Raw genomic sequence first — 10000 nt, 5'->3', positions numbered from 1 at the left:
TGTGTGTGTGTGTGTGTGTGTGTGTGTGTGTGGAGGTGGGTGTGTCGGTGTGTGTGTGTGGAGGTGGAGGTGTGTGGAGGTGGGTGTGTGTGTGGAGGTGGAGGTAGGTCTGTGTGTGTGTGTGTGTGTGTGGAGGTGTGTGTGTGTGTGTGTGTGTGTGTGTGGAGGTGGAGGTGGGTGTGTGTGGAGGTGGCGGTGGGTGTGTGTGTGTGTGTGTGTGGAGGTGGGTGTGTGTGTGTGTGTGGAGGTGGGCGTGAGTGTGTGGAGGTGGGTGTCTGTGTGTGGAGGTGTGTGTGTGTGTGGAGGGGGTGTTGGTGGGTGTGTGTGTGTGTGGAGGTGGGTGTGTGTGTGTGTGTGTGTGGAGGTGGGTGTGTGTGTGTGTGTGTGGAGGTGGGTGTGTGTGTGTGTGTGTGGAGGTGGGTGTGTGTGTGTGTGTGTGTGGAGGTGGGTGTGTGTGTGTGTGGAGGTGGGTGTGTGTGTGTGTGTGGAGGTGGGTGTGTGTGTGTGTGTGGAGGTGGGTGTGTGTGTGTGTGTGTGGAGGTGGGTGTGTGTGTGTGTGTGTGGAGGTGGGTGTGTGTGTGTGTGGAGGTGGGTGTGTGTGTGTGGGGGTGGAGGTGGGGGTGTGTGTGTGTGGAGGTGGAGGTGGGTGTGTGTGCGTGTGGAGGTGGGTGTGTGTGCGTGTGGAGGTGGGTGTGGGTGTGTGTATGTGGAGGTGGAGGTGGGTGTGTGTGTGTGGAGGTGGAGGTGGGTGTGTGTGTGTGGAGGTGGGTGTGTGTGTGTGGAGGTGGGTGTGTGTGTGTGGAGGTGGGTGTGTGTGTGTGGAGGTGGGGTTGTGTGTGTGTGTGTGTAGGTGTGTGTGTGTGGAGGTGGAGGTGGGTGTGTGTGTGTGGAGGTGTGGGTGGGTGTGCGGAGGTGTGTGTGTGTTTGGAGGTGGGTGTGGAGGTGTGTGCGTGTGTGTGTGGAGGTGGGTGTGTGTGTGGAGGTGGACGTGGGTGTGTGTGGAGGTGGAGGTGGGTGTGTGTTTGTGGAGGTGGAGGTGGGTGTGTGTGTGTGGAGGTGGAGGTGGGTGTGTGTGTGTGGAGGTGGGTGTATGTGTGTGGAGGTGGAGGTGGGTGTATGTGTGTGGAGGTGGAGGTGGGTGTGTGTGTGTGGAAGTGGGTGTGTGTGTGTGTGTGTGTGTGGGGAGGTGTGTGTGTGTGTGTGTCGAGGTGGGTGTGCAGGTGTGTGTGTGTGGAGGTGGAGGTGGGTGTGTGTGTGTGGTCGTGGGGGGGTGTGGGTGGGTGTGTGGAGGTGTGTGTGGAGGTGTGTGGAGGTGGGTGCGTGTGTGTGTGTGTGTGTGTGTGTGTGTGTGTGGAGGTGTGTGTGGAGGTGGGTGTGTGTGTGTGTGTGGAGGTGGGTGTGTGTGTGTGTGTGGAGGTGGGTGTGTGTGTGTGTGTGGAGGTGGGTGTGTGGTGGTGTGTGTGTATGTGTGGTGGTGCGTGTGTGTGTGTGTGTGGAGGTGAGTGTGTGTGTGTGTGTGTGTGGAGGTGGGTGTGTGTGTGTGGAGGTGCGTGTGTGTGTGTGGAGGTGGAGGTGGGTGGGTGTGTGTGTGAGAAGGTGGGTGTGTGTGTGTGGAGGTGGAGGTGGGTGTGTGTGTGTGGAGGTGGAGGTGGGTGTGTGTGTGTGGAGGTGGAGGTGGGTGTGTGTGTGTGGAGGTGGAGGTGGGTGTGAGTGTGTGTGTGGAGGTGGAGGTGGGTGTGTGTGTGTGGAGGTGGAGGTGGGTGTGTGTGTGTGTGTGGAGGTGGGTGTGTGTGTGTGTGTCGAGGTGTGTATGTGGGTGTGTGTGTGTGTGGAGGTGGGTGTGTGTGTGGGTGGGTGTGTGTGGAGGTGGGTGTGTAGGTGTGTGTGTGTGTATGTGGGTGTGGAGGTGTGTGGAGGTGGGTGCGTGTGTGTGTGGAGGTGGAGGTGGGTGTGTGTGGAGGTGGATGTGTGTGTGTGTGTGGAGGTGGGTGTGTGGTGGTGTGTGTGTGTGTGTGTGTGTGGTGGTGGGTGTGTGTGAGTGTGGAGGTGTGTGTGTGTGTGTGTGTGTGTGTGGAGGTGGGTGTGTATGTGTGGAGGTGGGTGTGTGTGTGTGGAGGTGGAGGTGGAGGTGGGTGTGTGTGTGTGGAGGTGGAGGTGGGTGTGTGTGTGTGGAGGTGGGTGTGTGTGTGTGGAGGTGGGTGTGTGTGTGTGGAGGTGGGTGTGTGTGTGTGTGTGTGGAGGTGGGTGTGTGTGTGTGTGGGTGTGTGTATGTGGAGGTGGGGGTGTGTGTGTGTGGAGGTGTGTGTGTAGGTGGGGGTGTGTGTGTGTGGAGGTGTGTGTGTAGGTGGGTGTGTGTGTGGGTGTGTAGGTGTGTGTGTGTGTGTGTGGAGGTGGAGGTGGGTGTGTGTGTGTGGAGGTGGAGGTGGGTGTGTGTGTGTGGAGGTGGAGGTGGGTGTGTGTGTGTGGAGGTGGAGGTGGGTGTGTGTGTGTGTGTGGAGGTGGGTGAGTGTGTGTGTGTGTGTGGAGGTGGGTGAGTGTGTGTGTGTGCGTGGAGGTGGGTGTGTGTGTGTGTGTGGCGGTGGGTGTGTGTGTGTGGAGGTGGGTGTGTGTGTGTGTGTGTGTGTGGAGGTAGGTGTGTGTGTGTGTGTGTGTGTGTGTGTGGAGGTGGAGGTGGAGGTGTGTGTGTGTGGAGGTGGAGGTGTGTGGAGGTGGGTGTGTGTGTGGAGGTGGAGGTAGGTCTGTGTGTGTGTGTGTGTGTGGAGGTGTGTGTGTGTGTGTGTGTGTGTGTGTGTGGAGGTGGAGGTGGGTGTGTGTGGAGGTGGCGGTGGGTGTGTGTGTGTGTGTGTGTGGAGGTGGGTGTGTGTGTGTGTGGAGGTGGGCGTGAGTGTGTGGAGGTGGGTGTCTGTGTGTGGAGGTGTGTGTGTGTGTGGAGGGGGTGTTTGTGTGTGTGTGTGGAGGTGGGTGTGTGTGTGTGTGTGTGGAGGTGGGTGTGTGTGTGTGTGTGTGTGGAGGTGGGTGTGTGTGTGTGTGTGTGTGGAGGTGGGTGTGTGTGTGTGTGTGTGTGGAGGTGGGTGTGTGTGTGGAGGTGGGTGTGTGTGTGTGTGTGTGGAGGTGGGTGTGTGTGTGTGTGTGTGGAGGTGGGTGTGTGTGTGTGTGGAGGTGGGTGTGTGTGTGTGTGTGTGGAGGTGGGTGTGTGTGTGTGTGTGGAGGTGGGTGTGTGTGTGTGTGGAGGTGGGTGTGTGTGTGTGGGGGTGGAGGTGGGGGTGTGTGTGTGTGTGTGGAGGTGGAGGTGGGTGTGTGTGCGTGTGGAGGTGGGTGTGTGTGCGTGTGGAGGTGGGTGTGTGTGCGTGTGGAGGTGGGTGTGGGTGTGTGTGCGTGTGGAGGTGGGTGTGGGTGTGTGTGCGTGTGGAGGTGGGTGTGGGTGTGTGTGCGTGTGGAGGTGGGTGTGGGTGTGTGTGTGTGGAGGTGTGGAGGTGTGTCTGTGTGTGTGTGTGTGTGGAGGTGTGTGTGTGTGGAGGTGGGTGTGAGTGTGTGTGTGTGGAGATGGTAGTCTGTCTGTCTGTCTGTGTCTGTGTGTGTGTGTGTGGAGGTGGAGGTGGGTGTGTGTGTGGAGGTGGAGGTGGGTGTGTGTGTGGAGGTGGAGGTGGGTGTGTGTGTCTGTTTGTGGACGTTGGTATGTGTGTGTGTGTGTGGAGGTGGGTGTGTGTGTGTGGAGGTGGGTGTGTGTGTGTGGAGGTGGGTGTGTGTGTGTTTGGAGGTGGGTGTGTGTGTGTGGAGGTGAGTGTGTGTGTGTGTGGAGGTGGGTGTGTGTGTGTGTGGAGGTGGGTGTGTGTGTGTGTGGAGGTGGGTGTGTGTGTGTGTGGAGGTGGGTGTGTGTGTGTGTGGAGGTGGGTGTGTGTGTGTGGAGGTGGGTGTGTGTGTGTGGAGGTGGGTGTGTGTGTGTGGGGGTGGAGGTGGGGGTGTGTGTGTGTGGGTGGAGGTGGGGGTGTGTGTGTGTGGAGGTGGAGGTGGGGGTGTGTGTGTGTGGAGGTGGGTGTGTGTGTGTGGAGGTGGGTGTGTGTGCGTGTGGAGGTGGGTGTGGGTGTGTGTGCGTGTGGAGGTGGGTGTGGGTGTGTGTGCGTGTGGAGGTGGATGTGGGTGGGTGTGTCTGTTTGTGGATGTTGGTATGTGTGTGTGTGTTTGGAGGTGGGTGTGTGTGTGTGGAGGTGGGTGTGTGTGTGTGGAGGTGGGTGTGTGTGTGTGTGGAGGTGGGTGTGTGTGTGTGTGGAGGTGGGTGTGTGTGTGTGGAGGTGGGGGTGTGTGTGTGTGGAGGTGGGTGTGTGTGTGTGTGTGTGGAGGTGGGTGTGTGTGTGTGTGTGTGGAGGTGGGTGTGTGTGTGTGTGGAGGTGGGTGTGTGTGTGTTTGGAGGTGGGTGTGTGTGTGTGGAGGTGAGTGTGTGTGTGTGTGGAGGTGGAGGTGGGTGTGTGTGTGTGTGGAGGTGGGTGTGTGTGTGTGTGTGTGGAGGTGGGTGTGTGTGTGTGTGTGTGGAGGTGGGTGTGTGTGTGTGTGGAGGTGGGTGTGTGTGTGGGAGTGGAGGTGGGGGTGTGTGTGTGTGGAGGTGGAGGTGGGTGTGTGTGTGTGTGTGTGGAGGTGGGTGTGTGTGCGTGTGGAGGTGGGTGTGGGTGTGTGTGCGTGTGGAGGTGTGTGTGCGTGTGGAGGTGGGTGTGGGTGTGTGTGCGTGTAGAGGTGGGTGTGGGTGTGTGTGCGTGTGGAGGTGGGTGCGGGTGTGTGTGTGGAGGTGGGTGTGGGTGTGTGTGCGTGTGGAGGTGGGTGTGGGTGTGTGTGCGTGTGGAGGTGGGTGTGGGTGTGTGTGCGTGTGGAGGTGGGTGTGGGTGTGTGTGCGTGTAGAGGTGGGTGTGGGTGTGTGTGCGTGTGGAGGTGGGTGCGGGTGTGTGTGTGGAGGTGGGTGTGGGTGTGTGTGCGTGTGGAGGTGGGTGTGGGTGTGTGTGCGTGTGGAGGTGGGTGTGGGTGTGTGTGCGTGTGGAGGTGGGTGTGGGTGTGTGTGGGTGTGTGTGCGTGTGGAGGTGGGTGTGGGTGTGTGTGCGTGTGGAGGTGGGTGTGGGTGTGAGTGCGTGTGGAGGTGGGTGTGGGTGTGTGTGCGTGTGGAGTTGGGTGTGGGTGTGTGTGCGTGTGGAGGTGGGTGTGGGTGTGTGGGTGTGTCTGTGTGGAGGTGGGTGTGGGTGGGAGTGTGTGTGTGGTCGTGGGGGTGGGTGTGTGTGTGTGTGTGTATGTGGAGGTGGGTGTGTGTGTGTGTGTGTGGTCGTGGGGGTGTGTGTGTGGGTGTGTGTGCGTGTGGAGGTGGGTGTGGGTGTGTGTGCGTGTGGAGGGGGGTGTGGGTGTGAGTGCGTGTGGAGGTGGGTGTGGGTGTGTGTGCGTGTGGAGTTGGGTGTGGGTGTGTGTGCGTGTGGAGGTGGGTGTGGGTGTGAGGGTGTGTCTGTGTGGAGGTGGGTGTGGGTGGGAGTGTGTGTGTGGTCGTGGGGGTGGGTGTGTGTGTGTGTGTATGTGGAGGTGGGTGTGTGTGTGTGTGGTCGTGGGGGTGTGTGTGTGGGTGTGTGTGCGTGTGGAGGTGGGTGTGGGTGTGTGTGCGTGTGGAGGTGGGTGTGGGTGTGTGTGCGTGTGGAGGTGGGTGTGGGTGTGTGTGCGTGTGGAGGTGGAGGTGGAGGTGGAGGTGGGTGTGTGTGTGTGTGGAGGTGTGTGTGTGTGGAGGTGTGTGTGTGTGGAGGTGTGTCTGTCTGTGTCTGTGTCTGTGTGTGTGTGGAGGTGTGGGTGGGTGTGTGGAGGTGGGTGTGGAGGTGGGTGCGTGTGTGTGTGGAGGTAGAGGTGTGTGTGTGTGTGTGTGTGTGTGTGTGTGGAGGGGTGTGTGTGTGGAGGTGTGTGTGGAGGTGGGTGTGTGTGTGTGTGGAGGTGTGTGTGTGTGTGTGGAGGTGTGTGTGTGTGGAGGTGGGTGTGAGTGTGTGTGTGGAGATGGTAGTCTGTCTGTCTGTGTCTGTGTGTGTGTGTGTGGAGGTGGAGGTGGGTGTGTGTGTGTGGAGGTGGAGGTGTGTGTGTGTGTGTGTGTGTGGAGGTGGAGGTGGGTTTGTCTGGGTGGAGGTGGAGGTGGGTGTGGAGGTGGGGGTGTGTGTGTGTGTGGAGGTGTGTGTGTGGAGGTGTGTGTGTGTGTGTGTGTGTGTGTGTGTGTGTGGAGGTGGGTGTGTGTGTGTGGAGGTGGAGGTGGGTGTGTGTGTGTGGAGGTGGAGGTGGGTGTGTGTGTGTGGGTGGAGGTGGGTGTGTGTGTGGAGGTGGAGGTGGGTGTGTGTGGGTGGAGGTGGAGGTGGGTGTGTGTGGGTGGAGGTGGAGGTGGGTGTGTGTGGGTGGAGGTGGAGGTGGGTGTGTGTGTGGAGGTGGAGGTGGGTGTGTGTGTGTGGAGGTTGAGGTGGGTGTGTGTGTGTGGAGGTGGGTGTGTGTGTGTGTGTGTGTGTGTGTGCGTGTCGAGGTGGGTGTTGGTGTGTGTGCGTGTGGAGGTGGGTGTTGGTGTGTGTGCGTGTGGAGGTGGGTGTGGGTGTGTGTGCGTGTGGAGGTGGGTGTGGGTGTGTGTGCGTGTGGAGGTGGGTGTGGGTGTGTGTGCGTGTGGAGGTGGGTGTGGGTGTGTGTGCGTGTAGAGGTGGGTGCGGGTGTGTGTGCGTGTGGAGGTGGGTGCGGGTGTGTGTGTGGAGGTGGGTGTGGGTGTGTGTGCGTGTGGAGGTGGGTGTGGGTGTGTGTGCGTGTGGAGGTGGGTGTGGGTGTGTGTGCGTGTGGAGGTGGAGGTGGGTGTGGGTGTGTGTGCGTGTGGAGGTGGGTGTGGGTGTGTGTGCGTGTGGAGGTGGGTGTGGGTGTGTGGGTGTGTCTGTGTGGAGGTGGGTGTGGGTGGGAGTGTGTGTGTGGTCGTGGGGGTGGGGGTGTGTGTGTGTGTATGTGGAGGTGGGTGTGTGTGTGTGTGGTCGTGGGGGAGTGTGTGTGTGTGTGTGTGGAGGTGGGTGCCGGTGTGTGTGGAGGTGGGTGCGGGTGTGTGTGTGGGTGCGTGTGGAGGTGGGTGTGGGTGTGTGCACGTGTGGAGGTGGGTGTGGGTGTGTGCGCGTGTGGAGGTGGGTGTGGGTGTGTGCGCGTGTGGAGTTGGGTGTGGGTGTGGGTGGGTGTGGGTGTGTGCAGGTGGGTGTGGGTGTGTCTGTGTGGAGGTGGGTGTGGGTGGGAGTGTGTGTATGTGGAGGTGGGTGTGTGTGTGTGTGTGGTGGTGTGGGTGTGTGTGTGTGGAGGTGGGTGTGTGTGTGTGTGTGGTGGTGTGGGTGTGTGTGTGTGGAGGTGGGTGTGTGTGTGTGTGTGTGTGTCTGTGTGGAGGTGGGTGTGTGTGTGTGTGGAGGTGGGTGTGTGTGTGGAGGTGGGTGTGTGTGTGGAGGTGGGTGTGTGTGTGGAGGTGGAGGTGGGTGTGTGTGTGTGTGTGTGTGTGGAGGTGGGTGCCGGTGTGTGTGGAGGTGGGTGCGGGTGTGTGTGTGGGTGCGTGTGGAGGTGGGTGTGGGTGTGTGCGCGTGTGGAGGTGGGTGTGGGTGTGTGCGTGTGTGGAGGTGGGTGTGGGTGTGTGCGCGTGTGGAGTTGGGTGTGGGTGTGGGTGGGTGTGGGTGTGTGCAGGTGGGTGTGGGTGTGTCTGTGTGGAGGTGGGTGTGGGTGTGGGTGTGTCTGTGTGGAGGTGGGTGTGGGTGTGGGTGTGTCTGTGTGGAGGTGGGTGTGGGTGGGAGTGTGTGTATGTGGAGGTGGGTGTGTGTATGTGGAGGTGGGTGTGTGTGTGTGGAGGTGGGTGTGTGTGTGTGTGTGTGTGTGTGTGTGTGTGTGTGTGTGTGGAGGTGTGGGTGGGTGTGTGGAGGTGGGTGTGGAGGTGGGTGCGTGTGTGTGTGGAGGTAGAGGTGGGTGTGTGTGGAGGTGGGCGTATGTGTGTGTGTGTGTGTGGAGGTGGGCGTGTGTGTGTGGATGTGGGTGGGCGTGTGTGTGTTTGGAGGTGGGTGTGTGTGTGTGGAGGTGGAGGTGGAGGTGGGTGTGTGTGGAGGTGTGTGGGTGTGTGTGGAGGTTCGTGTGTAGGTGGGTGTGGAGGTGGGTGTGTAGGTGTGTGTGTGTGGAGGTGGAGGTGGGTGTGGGTGTGTGGAGGTGGGTGTGGGTGTGTGGAGGTGGAGGTGGGTGATTGTGTGTGTGTGTGGAGGTGCGTGTGTGTGGAGGTGGGTGTGTGTGTGTGTGTGTGTGTGTGGAGGTGGGTGTGTGTGTGTGTGTGTGTGGAGGTGGGTGTGTGTGGAGTGGGTGTCTGTGTGTGGAGGTGGAGGTGGGTGTGTGTGTGTGGAGGTGGAGGTGGGTGTGTGTGTGTGGAGGTGGAGGTGGGTGTGTGTGTGTGTGGAGGTGGAGGTGGGTGTGTGTGTGTGTGGAGGTGGAGGTGGGTGTGTGTGTGTGTGGAGGTGGAGGTGGGTGTGTGTGTGTGGAGGTGGAGGTGGGTGTGTGTGTGTGGAGGTGGGTGTGTGTGTGTGGAGGTGGGTGGGTGTGTGTGTGTGGAGGTGGGTGTGTGTGTGTGTGTGTGTGTGTGTGTGTGGAGGTGGGAGTGTGTGTGTGTGGAGGTGGGAGTGTGTGTCTGTGGAGGTGGGCGTGTGTGTGTTTGGAGGTGGGTGTGTGTGTGTGGAGGTGGAGGTGGGTGTGTGTGTGTGGAGGTGGAGGTGGGTGTGTGTGTGTGGGTGTGTGTGGAGGTGGGTGTGTGTTGAGGTGGGTGTGTAGGTGTGTGGAAGTGGAGGTGGGTGTCTGTGTGTGGAGATGGGTGTGTGTGGAGTGGGTGTCTGTGTGTGGAGGTGGAGGTGGGTGTGTGTGTGTGGAGGTGGAGGTGGGTGTGTGTGTGTGGAGGTGGAGGTGGGTGTGTGTGTGTGGAGGTGGAGGTGGGTGGGTGTGTGTGGAGGTGGAGGTGGGTGTGTGTGGAGGTGGAGGTGGGTGTGTGTGGAGGTGGAGGTGGGTGTGTGTGGAGGTGGAGGTGGGTGTGTGTGGAGGTGGAGGTGGGTGTGTGTGCGTGTAGAGGTGGGTGTGGGTGTGTGTGCGTGTGGAGGTGGGTGCGGGTGTGCGTGTGGAGGTGGGTGCGGGTGTGTGTGTGGAGGTGGGTGTGGGTGTGTGTGCGTGTGGAGGTGGGTGTGGGTGTGTGTGCGTGTGGAGGTGGAGGTGGGTGTGGGTGTGTGTGCGTGTGGAGGTGGGTGTGGTTGTGTGTGCGTGTGGAGGTGGGTGTGGTTGTGTGTGCGAGTGGAGGTGGGTGTGGGTGTGTGCGCGTGTGGAGGTGGGTGTGGGTGTGTGTGCGTGTGGAGTTGGGTGTGGGTGTGTGTGCGTGTGGAGGTGGGTGTGGGTGTGTGGGTGTGTCTGTGTGGAGGTGGGTGTGGGTGGGAGTGTGTGTGTGGTCGTGGGGGTGGGGGTGTGTGTGTGTGTATGTGGAGGTGGGTGTGTGTGTGTGTGGTCGTGGCGGTGTGTGTGTGTGCGTGTGGAGGTGGGTGTGGGTGTGTGTGCGTGTGGAGGTGGGTGTGGGTGTGTGTGCGTGTGGAGGTGGGTGTGGGTGTGTGTGCGTGTGGAGGTGGGTGTGGGTGTGTGTGTGTGCGTGTGGAGGTGGGTGTGGGTGTGTGTGTGTGCGTGTGGAGGTGGGTGTGGGGGTGTGTGCGTGTGGAGGTGGAGGTGGGTGTGTGTGCGTGTGGAGGTGGAGGTGGAGGTGGGTGTGTGTGTGTGTGGAGGTGGGTGTGTGTGTGGAGGTGGAGGTGGGTGTGTGTGTGTGTGTGTGTGGAGGTGGGTGCCGGTGTGTGTGGAGGTGGGTGCGGGTGTGTGTGTGGGTGCGTGTGGAGGTGGGTGTGGGTGTGTGCGCGTGTGGAGGTGGGTGTGGGTGTGTGCGCGTGTGGAGGTGGGTGTGGGTGTGTGTGTGGAGGTGCGTGTGTGTGTGTGTGTGGAGGTGTGTGTG

At 60.6% G+C, this 10000-nt stretch overlaps 1 protein-coding gene across 5 annotated transcripts in view; it reads right to left on the bottom strand.

Annotated features, from left to right (window-relative positions):
• The window catches only part of LOC132209546 (toll-like receptor 2 type-2), a 154497-nt gene that overhangs the window by 64963 nt on the left and 79534 nt on the right, over positions 1-10000 (bottom strand). The window lies entirely within an intron of this gene.

Source organism: Stegostoma tigrinum, chromosome 1, assembly GCF_030684315.1.
Source record: "Stegostoma tigrinum isolate sSteTig4 chromosome 1, sSteTig4.hap1, whole genome shotgun sequence".
NCBI classification, from domain to species: domain Eukaryota; kingdom Metazoa; phylum Chordata; class Chondrichthyes; order Orectolobiformes; family Stegostomatidae; genus Stegostoma; species Stegostoma tigrinum.
The sequence above is the reverse complement of the archived record's forward strand: the minus strand, read 5'-3'. Positions and strand labels throughout refer to the sequence as shown.